The sequence below is a fragment of the Cynocephalus volans genome, chromosome 11 (assembly GCF_027409185.1).
Source record: "Cynocephalus volans isolate mCynVol1 chromosome 11, mCynVol1.pri, whole genome shotgun sequence".
Lineage (NCBI taxonomy): Eukaryota > Metazoa > Chordata > Mammalia > Dermoptera > Cynocephalidae > Cynocephalus > Cynocephalus volans.
This window is the reverse complement of record NC_084470.1, coordinates 22,903,263-22,922,923: the sequence shown is the minus strand read 5'-3', so window position 1 is coordinate 22,922,923 and position 19,661 is coordinate 22,903,263. Positions and strand designations below refer to the sequence as shown.

The 19,661-nt window shown below is 37.4% G+C and overlaps 1 protein-coding gene across 1 annotated transcript in view; it reads right to left on the bottom strand.

Moving 5' to 3' along the window:
- Nucleotides 1-19,661, bottom strand: part of MSL2 (MSL complex subunit 2) — a 38,388-nt gene that overhangs the window by 3,378 nt on the left and 15,349 nt on the right. The window lies entirely within an intron of this gene.

Genomic DNA, 19,661 nt, shown 5'->3' with positions numbered 1-19,661 from the left:
TATCTCAAATGAGAGTCTTCCTTAATTCTATGTATCTCCCCCAAACAGTATGTTCTGGTCCACCTTTTTATCCTCTTCTCCAATGGCTATAAAGTTAAAGAAGTGAAGATCAGGCACCAAAAGCACAAACTAGGGCATAATAAAAACCCTTGGGACCTCAGCATAAGGCAAAACTGTAATACTAAAACACACTGTAACATCACAATGATTATTTTGTGTTGGATGCTAGGAAGAAGATATAAGTAAGAGAGACTTACTTATGAGTCCCTGTCCTCATAAAAGATAGTCTTGAGGGTGTTAATTAATCAGTACACAAAGGCATCTTCACAGAAAAAAATATAATTTCAACCAGTTTTTGTTGTATATACACTAATCATCAATGTTAAGGAAAAGATAAAAATGTAATTACAATGGAAAAGGATTATGTTCATTTATTAAAAGAAAGAAAAAAAATACTACTAAACTCAAATTCTTCCATAAAAAAATCAAAATTGGAAGAAGAATTATATTTAAACTTACTTAAAAAAAAAAAAAACAAGGGCATAACGCTGGGCTCAAATTCTTCTGACAGAATTCAGAATGACCACAGTCATTACCACAAGTATCCTAAGTGCAACAATATAGTATAAAAGTGAAAGTGGTCTCCTAACTTGACACAACTCCAGAATTATAAAAGACCCATACATATGAACCAGGAAGAGAAAGCAACTAGACCCAGTAACCATCTCCACTCTTACCCCCCACCCCCAAAAGGCAACTGCTCCTTGGTTCCCAATTTAGACAAATAATTAGTAATTACCAAAAACAAATACTTTTCTCATAAATCACACAAAGAATATTCTCCAACCACAACAAATTAGAAATCAACAGAAAGAAATCAGGAAAATCCCCAAATACTTGGAAAGTAAACATATACCAAAATAATCCATGAATCCAAAACATAGCTAGGGAAATTAGAAAACATTTACTGAATAAAAATGAAAAACAACATATCAAAATTTAGGGGATGCAGCTAAAGCTGTGTTTAGAGGGACATTTACAGCTTTAAATGTCTGTATCAGAAAATAAGGTCTCAAGTCAATAAGCTAAGCTGTCTTACACATTTATAGGAAAAGAAGAGCAACCCAAACTAAGCAGGATAAAGCAAATAAATATTAAATAGAGCAGACATCAATTAAAAAAAAAAAAGACCCACAGAAAAACCAGAGAACAATCAATAAAACCAAAAGTTGGTTGTTTAAAATTTTTAAAAGTTTGGCAAACCTTAGTAAGAATTACCAATAAAAAAAGAAGATACAAATTGCTAAAATCAGGAATGAAAGAAGTCACAATATCACCAGTATTCTACCAAAATCTAAAGGATTAAGGAAATACTACAAACAGCTTGTTGCCAACAAATTAAATAGATGAAATAGACAAATTTCTGTATAGACACAAATGACCAAAACTGACTCAAGAAAAAATTGAAAGCCTGAATAAACCTATGATAACAAGAAATTGAAATAGTACATGAAAATCTTCCTCAAAAGAAAACTCCGGGGCTAAATGCCTTCACTGATAAATTCTAACAAATAAACACTTGAAAACAGAGGAGGAGAAAACACTTCCCAACTCATCCTTTTAAGGCCAGTAAACTACCCCAACACCAAAGCCAGATACAAGAAAATACAGACCAAAATCCCTCATGAACATAGACACAAAAATCCATAACAAAATATTCAACAGCACCCATTCACAATCAAAAGAAGTTTTTTTTAACAAACTAAAAATAGAACTTCTTTAACTTGATGGAAGGCATCTATAAAAAACCTACAGCCAACATCATACTTAAAGGTGAAACACTGAATACTTTTCTCCCCAAAGATCGGGAACAAGGTAAGGATGCCTCTTTGCCACTTCTTTCAAAATTGTACTCAAGGTTCTTGCTAGTGCAGTAACATCAAAAAAGAAAAAGAAAAAACTAAAGGCATCAAGATGGAAAAGAAGTAAAACTATTTAGTAACACATAACACGATTCTGTACACAGAAAATCCCAACAAATCCATACACAAAAACTACTAGAACCAGTAAAAGCAAGTTTAGCAAGGTCATAGCACAAATTTAATACAGTCAGCCCTCCATATCCGTGGGTCCCACATCTGTGGATTCAACCAACCACAGATTGAAAATATTTGGGAAAAAACTGCAACTGTACTGAACATGTAGACTTTTTTCTTGTCATTATTCCCTAAATACAGTATAACAACTATTTACATGGCATTTACATTGCACTAGGAATTATAAGTAATCTAGAAATGATTTAAAGTATAAGAGAGAGTGTGTGCAGATTATATGCAAATACTATGCCATTTTACATCAGGGGCTTGAGCATACATGGTTTTGGGTACCTAAGGGAGGGCCTGGAACCAACTGCCCAAGGATACTGAGGGGCCACTGTATACACTATACAAAAGTCAGTTGCATTTTGTATTTCTGTAATAGTAATGAACACTCAGAAATTAATAATTTTCAAAACACATCCTATTCACAATACCATCAAGAATATATTAAAAACACTTCGAAACCTTAAAGTACAAGACTTCTACACTCATAATTACAAAACTGCTGAAAGATGTTAATTTAAATTAAGCTACTTTTCATGTTCATGGATTTCCCCCCAAGTTGACCTATAAATTCAATGCAATCTTTATCAGAATCTCAACTATTTTTTGTTGTTGTTGTTGTTTTTTAAAGAAATTAACAAGCTGATTCTAAAATTCATATTGAATCACAGAGGACCTAGGATAGCCAAAACACTTCTGAAAAACAACAAAGCTGGAGGACTTACCCTACTGAATTCCAAATTTTACTATAAAGCCACAATAATAGAGAAAGTGCGGTAATGGCAAAAGCATACGCATATAGATGAATGGAACAGAACTGAGAGTACCGAAAGAAATTCTTACATTTATGTTCAACTAATATGTGTGACAAGGGTGCCAGATAATTCAATGGGGAAAAGAGAGTATTTTCAACACAGTGTGTGAGACAAAATTTGATATCCAGATGCAAGATATCAAAAAATAAAAAAACACAAACTCAGACCCTTACACCTTACAACATACACAAAATATTAATTCAAAATGAATTATACAGCAAAGATGGAACCCTAATGTAAAAATGAGTTAATAATAATATATAAATATTGGCTTATAATTATAACAAATGCACCACACTAATGTAACAACATGTTAATAACGAGAAATGGGGGGAGGGGCAGTATGGCAACTATCTGTACTTTCTGCTCAATTTCTCTGTAAAACTAAAACTGCTATAAAAATAAAGTCTATTACAAAAGAAAAAAATTTTAACTCAAAATTATCACAGCCCTAAATGTAAGAGCTAAACCTTAAAAATCCTAGAAGAAAACATTCAATGGAGATAATCTTCGTGACTTTGGATAGAGCAAAGTGCTCTGAGATGTGACACCAAATGCACAATCCACACAAGAGGAAAAAATACTAAAATGGATTTCCTCAAAATTAAAACGTGTGCTTCAAATGACACTGTTAAGAAAATGAAAAGATAAGCCACAGACAGGAAGAAAATATGTATAAATCACATACCCAATAAAGGGCTGTAACTACATTTTTTTTTTTTTTAAATCTTCCTACAAATCAGTAAGAAAACGACAATGCAGTTTTAAAAGCAGGCAAAAAGACCTGAATAGCATTTCACCATAGAAAAAATATGAATGACAAATAAGTACATGAAAATAAGCTCAATATTATTAGTTATTAGGGATAGTAAAACCACAGCATACTACTAACACACCTGTTAGAATGGCTAAATTCAAAATGACAATACCAAGAGTTGACAAAGATATGGAGAAACTGGAACCTTTGTATACATCGCTAATGAGGGGTAAAATAGTACAATCACACTGGAAAAGTTTGGTAGTTTCTTTAAAAGTTAAACATAAATTTACCATACAACCCAGCGATTCTACTCCTAGAAACTTATCTGAAGAGAAATTAAAACACATGTCCACACAGATAAATGTATGTGAATGTGCACAGCAGCATTATTCATAAGAGCCAAAAACTGGACACACTCCAAATATCCATTAACTGGTGAGTGATCAAAAAAACAGTACATTCATAGAATGAATACTGTTCAGCAATTAAAAGCAACAAACTACTGGTACATGCCACAACAAGGATGAAATTCAAAAACATTATACTAAGTGAAAAAAGCCAGATGCAAAAGAGTACATTACTGTATAATACCATTTATACAAAATGCCCAGAAAGACAGAAAAGCAGAAACAGTGGTTGCCTAGGGCTGAGAGTGAGAGCAGGGATTAACTGTAAATGGGCACAATGGAACTTCAGGGGTTATGAAAATGTTCCAAAATCAGATTGTGGTTTCAACTCTAAAATTGAAAAATAAAACTGAAAACAAGGCACCAGTAGTTACAGAATCCAACTCTCTACCCAATGCCAATGCAGAAATCCCTTACAGAGTACCCTTAACTTCATCTAAGAAAGTGCGGAGGGGGTTATTAGTTTGATAGTAAATAAAGAGCAAGAATAAAGTTTTTGTCCTGGTTTAACTACATGAACTACACCACCAAATAACCAAATCGTAGATGAGAAGTTTCTCTTTGTGGGAATAATCCAGCTAGTAAATGAAGACAGAATTACATAATTTGAACATTACCATTCTGTAACCCTCATGATTTGCAAATTATACAAGCTAAGTGATAGATAACTAAAAATTACCTCTTCTTGCCTTAATTTCATCACTGACCTTTTTACCAGTCATGTCAGTTAAAACACTCCCTAAACGACCAAGCATCTTAAAGGACTTAAACAGTAGCCCCCACCTTATCCATAGGGAATACTTTCCAGGACCCCCACAAAGATGCTTGAAACCAGATAGCACCAAACCCAATTAGTGTCAATCAAAACACATTTATGTTCATGTCTTCCACCCACAAATTTAATGCCTTTTCCATCTTAACTAAGCACTTATCACATATTGTGGCTGTAACTTTTGCAGTTTGAGGTGAGACAACAAAACTAACATGAATTTGTTTTTCGTTCTTCACAATTTCAGGGATAGAAGATTCATTCTTATTGTAGATCTTGGCAACCTCAGCATACGAACTTTTTTTCTTTTCTTATTAAGTCAAGAACTTTCACCTTTTCACTTAAAGAAAGCACTTTACAGCTTCTCCTTAGCATATCCGAACTGCCAGCATCACTACTCTTAACACTTTGGGGCCATTATTAAGTAAAATAAGGGTTACCTGAACACAAGCACTGCCATACCATGACAGACGATCTGATAACTGAGGCTACTGACTAACAGGCAGGTAGATTATACAGAACACGGGACAAAGGGATGATTCACATCCAGGCAGGATGGAGCAGGACAGCACAAAATTTCATCACGCCACTCAGAATGGTGGGTAATTTAAAACTTATAAATTGTTTATTTCTGAAATTTTCCACTTAATATTTTTGGGCCATTGTTGACCACGGGTAACATGAAACCCCACAAAGCAAAACAAGGGGGCTGGGGGGGGGGGGCGCTATTGCCTATTGCATAGGGTTTTTCTTATCATTGCTTTCATTGTCTTCTTAGAGAAATTTTTTAAATTCCCAAATGGTTGGGATATTTATTGTTGGATCATTTACACCACTGCTGTTTTTAACTCTTACTAGTTTTCCCGCCTTATGATTAAAGGCTATGGGAAAGCATACTGGCATACTCCATAGTGGTTAACAGCCTGAATGCCTGAATCATAGGGCTGGGGTTTAAATCCCTGCTCTGCCTTTTTTGGGCTATATGATCTGGGGCAGAGTATTTAACCTACAGCTTGTTTTACTCATAAAACTGAGATAATAATAATGCCTATCTCAGATGTTTGTCCTGAGAGTTAAATGAAGATAATACGTGAAGCCTTTAGTACATAGTAAGCATTCAAAAAATCTAAGTAATAATTTCTATTTGGGGGAATTTATAGGTTTCTTTGTGGTCAACTGTTGATATATACTCATCACTGAGATTACATAATTATCAAGATTATGCCACGTTTGGTTCGCCTACCAATCTTTTGTTCAAAAGTATTTCAAAGCAAACTGCAGATATTAATTCACCTCTATACGCATCAGCATAAGACTCTACAAAATAACTTCTTTATGTAAGTGTGATGCCATTATTGCACCTAACAAAATTAACAATTTTAAATAATTTTTAAAACAGATTAAGATTTAAGAGATAAAAACTTTTAAAGCTCTAGAAAGGGCTTTAATACAGCCATCAAAAAACTTTTTATAGGGGCCGGCCCGTGGCTCACTCGGTAGAGTGCGGTGCTGATAACACCAAGGCCCCGGGTTCGGATCCCATATACGGATGGCCGGTTCGCTCACTGGCTGAGCGTGGTGCTGACAACACCAAGTCAAGGGTTAAGATCCCCTTACCCGTCATCTTTAAAAAAAAAAAAAAAAAAAAAAAAACTTTTTATAAATCATACATTTCTCACTCCACAAATATAATCATTATGTTTCAATAAAAAACTTTCAAAAATAACAATAACAACAAACTCCTTGTAAACTGCCCCCCAAAAATTATACTTTCCTTCCTCAATCAGCATGCTTTTAGGGCCATAAACTTTTTATTAAACAGATTTAACAGAGATCATTCAAATCACTACTTTACAGTATTAACATACCAAAGCAATTAGAATGGCTTGCATTCACCCTCATCCCTGCCCCTGACAAAAACCACTGCCAGCCAGCATCAAGATCTACAGAGCAGCATAAGTTTGAGAGAGATACACAACACCAAAATAAACTGTAACTAGGTCTCAAATCAGCTTGCCCCTGTCTCCATACAAGGGATAGGCACTCCTCAACAAAAGAAGGAAGCAGTTTTCTGCTTTTACTAATGACACCGATATGAAACAGAAGAGATATCATAAAGGATAGATTTCTACATAGTAATTCAATAAAACATGCTTTCCATCACAATCTAAATTTGCTTCCCAACAAATGGACACACACCAAAAATAAATTAGAAGATAAAAAGCTACAGGAGAAATTCATATCAAAGCTCTTACTTAAGGCAAAAGGAGGAAAAGAATAAAAGTGACAAAAATTTCACTTGCTAAAGTGGAATAATAATATTCATGAGATTTTCTTAAAATCATTACTAACAAAACTTAAGAATACTAACTGGTTATTTTTAAATACTCAAAAACCCGAAGTTTGTAAATATAACTTTACTGACCATCTAAGTACAGCTACAGTCACATATACAGAAAGAAAACACAGAATAAGAAAAAAAAATAACTTTATTAACAGCAAAAAGAATTTTGTTGCCAGCCAAATCACATTGCTGTGAAGCTCTTGGATGGAAGACAGGATGGTAATTTAAGCAATGATAAACATTTGACACTCGATCTTGGAAAGGCACTCTCAAATGCTACAGACAGAAAATCTTCAATTATTCCGTCCAGGAATGTAGTTTTAGATGCTATCTGGCAAATCTTCCTGTACCATGAGGGCAACACTTTTCTATAAAGTCTCAATCTAATTTGTTTCAAATATACTTCATGTCTTTCCATTTTCTACAGTATTATCAAAAAAGAAAAAATCCTCATCCATTTTAAAAAATATATCAAATTAAGAAAAGCCAATAAAAGAGTGTGAGCCTGATCTCAAACTGGGGGCAGGTGGGAAGGGGTCAGGGACCCCTTTAATTTAAAAAAGGTAATAAAAACGATGCAGCGGAACACTGATAGGAAGGGGGAAAAGCCAAATACATGCCAAGATCCTTGTTCAATACGTTGGAGAGCGCATTCCTCTTTCTGTTCCATCTCAAAATGTGTCCTAATGAATGTTTTCTGTATATTTGGCACTATACAAATTAATCATTTTCTTTCATTATATTATTACACGATTCTATTACTCAACATTTACCTGGATATTTCTCATAAACATGAAAAGCTGGTACATGTAAAATCCCTGAAAGTTTAGCAAAGCATTGCTCTGTTACGAATCAAATGTAATTTTAAATTAGTGTTAGAAGTCAGGTTCCTGGGCATGCAAACTCTTAGGAAAGAGGTTAGTGTGCTGAAAGTTTATCAGGAGTTTTCTCAGGATCATCACTTGAAGAGGGAGGGAAGAAGAGAGGGATGGGAGGAAGAACAAGCTAGGCTGGGATGTACTCACAGCGAAGAACAAATAAGCTAACCCCACAAGGAGCCCTGTAGCTGAGATGGCTTGTTAGGGTTGTCCTATGTTGAGTCCAAGAAGACAGGTCTTTAATGGACCAGTATTTGGAAGCAGGCTACTCTCAGGAAGGGGATGTGACTTGAGTGAGTAGCTCTCTTCAGCCAAGCGCCAATTCCCAGAGAGATCTGACAGCCCCAGCAGCACACCCAGTACCTAAGAGAATTAAGTCCTTCAGTCCTGTAGTGGGGAGTTGGGCAGTGCATCTCAGCATCCACTACAATTACTAATTCTGTAACTGCCCAAGTCTGACAAATTTTGAGTAAAACCATGTAATAAATAATAATGATGTGCCTTTAAAAGTGACCTGGCCCTCCATTTCTTAAAGCTATAAAATGACTAAATATCTAGGTTTTTTCTAGCTCTAAAATTTGATGATTCCAAGACTTTTACAGCCAGATCTACAAAGGGTGTATGAAGAGTCTCGCATTTGGTTACCATTAATTGTTGAGGTGATAGATATATGAGATTCTATTTTATGATAGATACACGTATTCTATTTTCGATGTTGAGATTTTCTATAAAAGTTACAAAATAAAGTCCAATAAAAGCTTGAATATTTCCATTTACCCCAATTTTTTCGAACTTTCAAATTTACCAGAAGCTTTACATATTTAAATATTCTCCCTCTCCCCATCTCTCATCCAACACACACCTACTCCCCCTCCCCAACATATACACACAATACTATCCTTTTCTTCTTCCCACCAAGACAAACCCTTCTTTTCTTTCAATGCTGGCTCCCATCCTCCCTCTCCAGTTACCCACCTAACTTTATTCATATCTTCTCACACTTCTTCCTTCAACCTTCCTTCCTTCCCTACAGCAACTTCTCTGGATAGTCAAATGCTGAAGTCTCTCCCCAGAATCAGTCTTCCATAAGGCAACCACTGCTTATCCCAAATCAAATGGGCATTTCTAGTTGATCATTCTTCTTTGAAATGCTCTCATCACTTCTCCCCTAACATTACTGTCTCCTCCATCTCTTCTACATCCTTTTCTTCTGTCCCCTCCTTAATTTTACTATTCCCCATGTTTCTGTAATAGGACCAACTCTCCTTACTCCCTTCCAGTATTCCTTAGTAATCTTTACTGGGTTACACACCCCTTTGAAAATCTGTTGATACATAAATGCACAGACACAAGTTGTTGCATAATCTTTTGGGGATCATGAACCTTTTCCCCTTTTTAAACAAAAATATGACACTACCTAAAGTTTACAACTGCTCTACATACTCCTTTCAGAGTAATTTGCCCATAAAGCTGTTTAAACTACCATTTATAAACTGGTGACTTCTGAATATGTTTCCAGCTCAAATATTTCTCGCCTGAGCTTCAGACCCAAATATGTAACTGCCTACTAGGAAACTCATTTCTCTTTTTTTTTTTTTCTTTGTCCACAGACTACTCAAGCATTTTAGTTTTGGTGTGGTTTTGTGTTTATTTGGTGGCTGGCCGGTACAGGGTGTTTTCAGCACCATGCTCTCTAACCAAGTGAACTAACCGGCCAGCCCACAACGCAAGCTTAACATGAGCAAATGCAAATTTATCTCCCTTAAATCTCCACCTGAAAGCATGCTCTTCCTCCCACATCCCTTATTCTCTTCTATGCTGGCACCATTATTCCACTCAGAAACCAGACCTTGAAACCATCTAGATTCCTCTTTACCGCCATTCCACATCAAGTCAGTCTCCCCACATGTAGCTTCTAAAAATCTGCCAACTCCACCCTTTAGGTTTTTTTCCCACAACTACTCCTGCCTTAGTTTAACCTTCATTTCTCATCATGAATGGAGAGAGTTTTTAGCTTATCTCCCTGCCTCAACTTCACATACTCCAACGAATCCATCTTCCACACTGCCGCCAAGTGATCTTTATAAAAAACACAAGTCTGATTATGTGCCTTTCATTTCAAAACTCTTCAAGCAAACTTTAAAATCCAGAGTCTTTGGAATGACATATAAGGCCTTCCAGAATCTGGCCCTACCTATCCTTTCCCTACCCCAAATTTCATACTACTAAGCTTTCTCCAAAAACTCCATATTCCATTCTCACCCATCACTGACCATTCCCAAACATGCAATCCTTACTCATTCCTCTGTGATTTCCTATTCCTAGAATGTCCTTCTTCTCGCCTTGCATGGGGCTATTTGTTCTGCAAGAATGAACTCAAATATGACCTCCAAGAGGAAGCCCCCTCAGTTTGTGCAAAAAGCACTTTACATATTCTCCTATTATAGCACTTATCACAATATAGTGTCATTGTTCACTGAGTCTCACTCAAGGCCAGAAATTTATTTATCTCCATATCTTTAAACCAGGGTTGGTACAATGAATGAACCATAAAAAGAACATTAGATTTGAAAGTGATCTTGGAAATCACTTGTTCCATGGCCTCACTTTAACCAAGATGGACTTCTATGGACTACGTAACTAGTTACTGGCAATGAGAAAAAGAAGCTGAGTCTACTGATTCCCAGCCTGGTATTCTTTCCACTTTTCTAGCACCACCTCTGCTCCTGCTATTAAGTCTGTGGCACCCATTGAAACAATTTTATCTTTTTTCCACTTATCAGAGAGAATGATTACTGAAGCTGGGCCACAGGCAGAATCAATAATTAACCACAAGATATAAATAAAACCTTTTTTGTGAAAGAAGAAAGAGGAACGGTTATTGGCAATAACGGGTAGTGACTGGGGCAGGAAGAGTGAAAGGAAGGGGAGGATGGATTCTCAACAACAGGTTTGCAAGTGTAAGGAAACCTTACTGCAAAGAAAGAGGAGTTCCCAGAGCCCGACCTCAATTCTCTATTCACTCACCTCAATTTTAAAAGTTAATCTTAAATGTATCACACGAACAGATATGCTATGAAGCAATGTACTACTGTCTCTGTAAATGAGGTTCTAACAAAAACAAAGGTCAAGCCTACATACAAGGCTAAGAATTTACAGCATCAGAAATCTTAACTAAAGACTACATATATATTAATATGCATACATGTATAATGTATTCACATATAACGTATATGCTTAGATGTATAAAAAAAGTAAATGTATATATTACAGACATAAGACTGAGCTGGTCTTCATAAGTAATGTTACTTCAGAGAGCATTACTTATTCATATACAAAACTAATTTATAAAATTTACTCACCTGTAAAATTTTCTAGTAGTAGCAGTAAATTGATGCTGATTAATCTAAATATATATATATATATATATACTCCATTCCTCTTGTGGTGTGACAATACAGTTGACCCTTGAGCAACACAGGTTTGAACTGCATGGGTCCACTTATACATGGATTTTTTTTTTTCCCAATAAATACATTGGAAATTTTTTTCGTTGGGTGGGTCATGAATGCATGACATATCTAACCGAACAGTTAAGGAGCCTACCTACCAGCAGGCAATCACTAGGCTATTAGTAAAGTAGTTAAGTCGAGGAGTCAATAGTTATACGAGAATTTCCAAATGTGCAGGGTTCCACACCCTTAACCTCCTCATTGTTCAAGGGCCAACTGTATACTCAATCTGAGTCATTCACTCAGCCTAGATTCAGTCGCCAGCAACATCAAGGCATATACAAAAAGAGATAATTAACCTCCTTGGTTAACTCAATTCCTAAGTATTTTATTTTTTTGGTGGCTATTGTAAATGGGCAGGCTTTCTTGATTTCTCTTTCTGCATGTTCACTATTGGAGAAAAGAAATGCTACTGATTTTTGAGTGTTGATTTTGTATCCTGCTACTGTGCTGAAATCATTTATCAATTCTAGCAGGTTTTTTGTAGAGGTTTTCTGACAAAGGATTAATATCCAGAATATATAAGGAACTCAAACGACTGTACAAGAAGAAAACAAGCAACCCAATTAAAAAATGGGCAAAAGAGCTAAGTAGGCATTTCTCTAAGGAAGATATACAAATGGCCAACAGACATATGAAAAAATGCTCAACATCACTCAGCATCCGGGAAATGCAAATCAAAACCACATTGAGATACCATCTAACCCCAGTTAGGATGGCTAAAATCCAAAAGACTATGAACGATAAATGCTGGCGAGGCTGCGGAGAAAAAGGAACTCTCATACATTGTTGGTGGGACTGCAAAATGGTGCAGCCTCTATGGAAAATGGTATGGAGGTTCCTCAAACAATTGCAGATAGATCTACCATACGACCCAGCTATCCCACTGTTGGGAATATACCCAGAAGAATGGAAATCATCAAGTCGAAGGTATACCTGTTTCCCAATGTTCATCGCAGCCCTCTTTACAATAGCCAAGAGTTGGAACCAGCCCAAATGCCCATCATCAGATGAGTGGATACGGAAAATGTGGTACATCTACACAATGGAATACTACTCAGCTATAAAAACGAATGAAATACTGCCATTTGCAACAACATGGATGGACCTTGAGAGAATTATATTAAGTGAAACAAGTCAGGCACAGAAAGAGAAATACCACATGTTCTCACTTATTGGTGGGAGCTAAAAATTAATATATAAATTCACACACACACACACACACACACACACACACACGCACACAAACGGGGGGGGGAAGAAGATATAACAACCACAATTATTTGAAGTTGATATGACAAGCAAACAGAAAGGACACTGTTGGGGGGGAGGGGGGGAGGGAGAAGGGAGGGAGGTTTTGGTGATGGGGAGCAATAATCAGCCACAATGTATATCGACAAAATAAAATTTTTTTAAAAAAAAGAGATAATTAAAAGAAAAAAAAAGAGTGGGAGGATATACTTTTCCCACTGATATCAAAATTCTTAGATGGGGGCTGGCCAATTAGCTCACTTGATTAGAGCATGGTGCTGATAACACCAAGGTCAAGGGTTCAGATCCCCATTACCAGTCAGCAGCCCCCAACCAAAAAAATAATAATTCTGAAATATGGCCTGAACAATGATCTTTTCATAATCCAATCCACTGATCTAAATATCCCCATTTTCCACCATTCCAAATGAAGAAATGCTTATTATGCGATCTTTGCATTTAATAAAATATTTCTCCTCCTCTATCACTTACATAAATGATTCCTAGGGGCCAGTTATATATGTCAAGCCCTGTGCTACAACCTGCCACTCCATCATTTTTTTTTAAGTTTATTTATGTATTTATTTTTTAATTTTACTTTGTCGATATAAATTGTGGTTGATTATTGTTGCCCCTTACCAAAACCTCCCTCCCTCCTCCCTCTCCTCCCTCCCCCCCAACAATATCCTTTCTGTTTGCTTGTCGTATCAACTTCAAGTAACTGTGGTTGTTTTATCTTCTCCCCCCACCCCCAGTTTTTTTTGTGTGTGTGTGTGTGTGTGTGAATTTATATATTAATTTTTCGCTACTACCAATAAGTGAGAAGATGTGGTATTTCTCTTTCTGTGCCTGACCGATTTCACTTAATATACTTCTCTCAGGGTCCATCCATGTTGTTGCAAATGGCAGTATTTCATTCGTTTTTATAGCTGAGTAGTATTCCATTGTGTAGATATACTACATTTTCCGAATCCACTCATCCGATGATGGACATTTGGGCTGGTTCCAACTCTTGGCTATTGTAAAGAGTGCTGCAATGAACATTGGGGAACAGGTATACCTTCGACTTGTTGATTTCCATTCCTCTGGGTATATTCCCAACAGTGGGATAGCTGGGTCATATGGTAGATCTATCTGCAATAGTTTGAGGAACCTCCATACCATTTTCCATAGAGGCTGCAACATTTTGCAGTCCCACCAACAATGTGTGAGAGTTCCTTTTTCTCCGCAACCTCGCCAGCATTTATCGTTCAGAGTGTTTTGGATTTTAGCCATCCTAACTGGGGTGAGATGGTATCTCAGTGTGGTTTTAATTTGCATTTCCCGGATGCTGAGTGATGTTGAGCATTTTTTCATATGTCTGTTGGCCATTTGTATATCTTCCTTAGAGAAATGCCTACTTAGCTCTTTTGCCCATTTTTTAATTGGGTTGCTTGTTTTTTTCTTGTAAAGTTGTTTGAGTTCCTTATATATTCTGGATATTAATCCTTTGTCAGATGTATATTTTGCAAATATTTTCTCCCACTCTGTTGGTTGTCTTTTAACTCTGTTAATTGTTTCTTTTGCTGTGCAGAAGCTTTTTAGTTTGATATAATCCCATTTGTTTATTTTTCCTTTGGTTACCTGTGCTTTTGGGGTCGTATTCATGAAGTCTGTGTCCAGTACTATTTCCTAAAGTGTTTCTCCTATGTTTTCTTTAAGAAGTTTTATTGTTTCAGGGTGTATATTTAAATCCTTAATCCATTTTGAGTTGCTTTTAGTATACGGTGAGAGGTATGGATCTAGTTTCATTCTCCTGCATATGGATATCCAGTTATCCCAGCACCATATGCTGAAGAGACAGTCCCTTCCCCAGTGAATAGGCTTGGTGCCTTTGTCAAAGATCAGATGGCTATAGGCGTGTGGGCTGATTTCTGGATTCTCTATTCTATTCCATTGATCGGTGTGTCTGTTTTTATGCCAGTACCATACTGTTTTGGTTATTATAGCTTTGTAGTATAGCTTAAAGTTGGGTAGTGTTATGCCTCCAGCTTTATTTTTTTTTGCTCAGCATTGCTTTCGCTACGCATGGTCTTTTATTATTCCATATAAATGTCTGGATAGTTCTTTCCATTTCTGAGAAAAATGTCTTTGGGATTTTGATGGGGATTGCATTGAATTTGTATATCACTTTGCGTAGTATGGACATTTTCACTATGTTGATTCTTCCAATCCAAGAGCATGGGATATCTTTCCATCTTCTTGTATCCTCTCTAACTTCCCTCAGCAGTGGTTTGTAGTTCTCATTACAGAGATTTTTCACCTCCTTGGTTAACTCAATTCCTAAGTATTTTATTTTTTTGGTGACCATTGTAAATGGGCAGGCTTTCTTGATTTCTTGTTGTGCTGATGTTCACTATTGGAGAAAAGAAATGCTACTGATTTTTGTGTGTTCATTTTTATCCTGCCACTGTGCTGAAATCATTTATCACCTCCAAGAGTTTTTTTGTACAGGTTTTAGGCTGTTCGTTATATAGGATCATGTCATCTGCAAACAGGGACAGTATGACTTCATCTTTTCCAATCTGGATGCCTTTTATTTCCTTCTCTTCTCTGATTGCTCTGGCTAGTACTTCCAACACTATGTTGAATAGGAGTGGTGAGAGTGGGCATCCTTGTCTAGTTCCTGTTCTTAGAGGAAAAGCTTTCAGCTTTTCCCCATTCAGGATGATATGGGCAGTGGGTTTGTCATATATGGCTTTAATTATGTTGAGATACTTTCCCTCTATACCTAACTTATAGAGGGTCTTTGTCATGAATGAGTGCTGAATTTTATCAAATGCTTTTTCAGCATCTATAGAGATGATCATATGGTACTTGTGCTTGACTTTATTAATATGGTGTATCACATTTATTGATCTGCATATGTTGAACCAACCTTGCATCCCTGGGATGAATCGCACTTGATCGTGATGAATAATTTTACGTATGTGTTGCTGTATTCTGTTTGCTAGTATTTTAGTGAGGATATTTGCATCTATATTCATCAAGGATATCGGCCTGTGGTTTTCTTTCTTGGTTATATCTTTACCTGGTTTTGGTATCAGGATGATGTTTGCTTCATAGAATGAGTTTGGGAGATTTGCGTCTGTTTCAATCTTTTGGAATAGTTTGTAAAGAATCGGTGTCAATTCCTCTTTGAATGTTTGGTAAAATTCTGCTGTGAATCCATCTGGTCCTGGGCTTTTCTTTGTTGGGAGCCTTCTGATAACAGCTTCAATCTCCTTTATTGTTATTGGTCTGTTCAAATTTTCTGCGTCTTCATGGTTCAGTTTTGGGAGCTTGTGTGTGTCCAGAAATTTATCCATTTCCTCCAGATTTTCAAATTTGTTGGCGTATACTTGTTTATAGTAGTCTCAAATGATTCCTTGTAGTTCAGATGCATCAGTTGTAATATCGCCTTTTTCATTTCTAATTTTGTTATCTGAATCTTCCCTCTTCTTTTGTTAGCCATGCTAATGGTTTGTCAATTTTATTTATCTTTTCAAAAAACCAACTTTTTGATTCATTGATCTTTTGTATTGTTTTTTCGGTTTCAATTTCATTCAGTTCTGCTCTGATCTTAATGATTTCTTTCCGTCTGCCAACTTTAGATTTGGATTGTTCTTGTTTTTCTAGTTCTTTAAGGTGAAGTGTTAGGTTGTTCACTTGCCATCTTTCCATTCTTCTGAGGTAAGCATTTAATGCAATGAATTTCCCCCTTAATACTGCTTTTGCAGTATCCCACAGGTTTTGGTATGATGTATCATTATTTTCATTAGTTTCAATAAATTTTTTGATTTCCTGCTTGATTTCTTCTTGGACCCATATGTCATTAAGTAGAATGCTGTTTAATTTCCATGTGTTTGTATAGTTTCCAGAGTTTCGTTTGTTATTAATTTCTAGTTTTAATCCATTGTGGTCTGAGAAAATACATGGGATAATTCCAATTTTTTTGAATTTATTGAGACTTCATTTGTGACCTAATATGTGATCTATCCTGGAGAATGTTCCATGTGCTGATGAGAAGAATGATGAGAAGAGGTTGTTGGATGGAATTTTCTATAGATATCTTCCAATACCAATAGGTCTAGAGTATTGTTTAGATCTTGTGTTTCTCTTCTGATTCTTTGCCTAGATGATCTGTCTAATATTGACAGTGGGGTGTTCAGGTCCCCTGCTATTATGGTATTAGTGTCTATTTCCTTCTTTAGGTCTAATAGAGTTTGTTTTATAAATCTGGCTGCTCCAACATTGGGTGAGTACATATTTATGATTGTTATGTCTTCTTGATGCGTCAGTCCTTTTATCATTAAGTAGTGTCCCTCACTGTCTCTTTTTATGGTTTTTAGTTTAAAGTCTATTTTGTCAGATATAAGAATAGCTACTCCAGCTCGTTTTTCTTTTCTGTTTGCATGGTAAATCTTTTTCCATCCTTTCACTCTTAGTCTGTGTGAATCTTTACGGGTGACGTGGGTCTCTTGTAGGCAGCATATAGTTGGGTCCTCCTTTTTAATCTAGTCAGCCAGTCTGTGTCTTTTGATTGGGGAATTTAAGCCTTTTACATTAAGAGCTATTATTGAAAGGTGTTGATTTATTCCTAGCATTTTATTGGTTGTTTGGTTGTCTTAGGTGTCTTTTGTTCCTTGCTTTCTGATTTACTCTTTGGTTTCTGTGTTTGTTGGTTCCTTAGGTTGTAGATAGCCTTTTTGTTTGTTTGTTTTCTCTTCATGAATGCCATTTTTATTATACTAGTGGGTTTTGATTTTTCTTGGGTTTTTATGGCAGTGGTAGTTATTTTTCAGGAACCAAACCCAGTACTCCCTTGAGGATTTCTTATAAGGGTGGTCGTGTGGTAGTGAACTCCCGCAGTTTTTGTTTGTCTGAGAAATATACTATTTGCCCTTCATTTCGGAAGGATAGCCTTGCAGGGTAAAGTATTCTTGGCTGGCAATCTTTGTCTTTTAGTATTTTGAATATATCATCCCATTCCTTTCTAGCTTTTAGGGTTTGTGATGAAAAGTCTGATGTTAGCCTGATTGGGGCTCCATTATAGGTGATTTGACGCTTTTCTCTTGCAGCTTTTAAGATTCTCTCTTTGTCTCTGAGTTTTGCCAATTTGACTATAACATGTCTTGGAGAAGGCCTTTTTGGGTTGAATATGTTTGGAGACCGTTGAGCTTCCTGGATCTGAAGATCTGTGATTTTTCCTATACCTGGGAAGTTTTCTGCCACTATTTTGTTGAATATGTTTTCAATGCAATCTCCGTTTTCCTCCCCTTCTGGAATACCCATGACTTGGATATTTGAGCGCTTGAGGTTGTCTGATATCTCTCTCAGATTTTCTTCAATGTCTTTGATTATTTTTTCTTTCTTTTTTTGTCTGCTTGTGTTATTTCAAATAGCCCATCTTCAAGTTCAGAGGTTCTCTCTTCAACTTCGACAAGCTTCCTGGTTAAACTCTCCGTTGTGTTTTTTATTTTGCTGAATAACTTCTTCAGTTTGGCAAGTTCTGCTACATTTTTTTTCAGGACATTGATTTCCTTGTACATTTCCTCTTTCAGGTCCTGTATACTTTTCCTCGTTTCATCATGATGTCTAGCTGAGTTTTCTTGTATCTCATTCAGTTTCCTTAGAATTATCACTCGAAATTCCTTGTCAGTCATTTCAAGGGCTTCTTGTTCTAAGGATCTAGAGTCTGAGATTTATTAACTTTTGGTGGTGTACTTTCTTGATTTCTTGTATTTCTGGTATCTTTATTTTGATGTTTATTCATTGTGCCAGGGGGTTTTACAGTCCACCGGTTTGAGACTATTGACTAACTAAGATGTTGCTGTGGTTGCCAATTTGGTATGGCTACCTCTGTGACTGCTCAGTTGGCCTCTAGTCCCTTGTGTGTGTGTGGTTGCCTCGGGTCTTGGGCCTCTCCGGGGAGCCACCTCTCTGGTCAGCTTGGACTCTGCTGGGCTGCTGGATCACGGGGTGGTACCACAGGGTGTGTGGTCTCTGCTAAGCTTCCACTTCCCGTGCAGGACTTCTCCCTGTTCCGTGCGCTCTGGCCCGGGCTGCTGGATCATGCAGTGGCAGTCCCACAGGGTGTGTGGTTTCTGTCGAGTCTCCGCCTCCCTAGCCGGACATCTCCCCTCTCTGTGCGCACTGGGCTGGGCTGGGATGTGTCTTCTGCAATCCTCGTCTATCAGCTGGGCCTTAAAGATCCTGCTCGGCACCGCCTCGCCCAGGAAGTCTACCAGGTTTCTGGTAGGCGCAGACGACCGGTCGCTCTGGGTGCCTTTGTAGCACTGTGTAGATCTTTCTCGGGACTTATCACCTTCCTCCTGGTATCGCGGTTATTTGTGTACTTGTCTTATCTCTCACACCAGAGCGTGAGCTCCTTGGGGGAGGAGCCCACAGTACACGGTTCACCTTTGAATCCCCCCGGTGTGGACCGACTCCAGTGCCCGCCCGTAGTCAGCTCTCCGGCAGGTTCAAGTGAACTCGGGAACTCTCCAACCACACTATTCCTAACCAGAAATCGGTTAGGTGTTTTTCCCAACTGGTGGCCGCAGAGATGGTATCTGCCTCCCGGTAACAGGAAGTTTACCGGGGGCCAGAGCCCAGAGTGCGGTGAAGTGACAGTCGGCCCAGCCCGTATTTCCTTGCCCTCCCGACACTGGCCGGGGACGCCCCACGCCACCAGCCCCACCAGAGAACCGCGGAGGGAGTGGGAGGGGAGGCCGGCCCGCAGTCCGGCAAGCAAGTGGGAAGGCTCAGTGAGGAGCTGAGCAGGGCGAGGAGGACAGGCGTG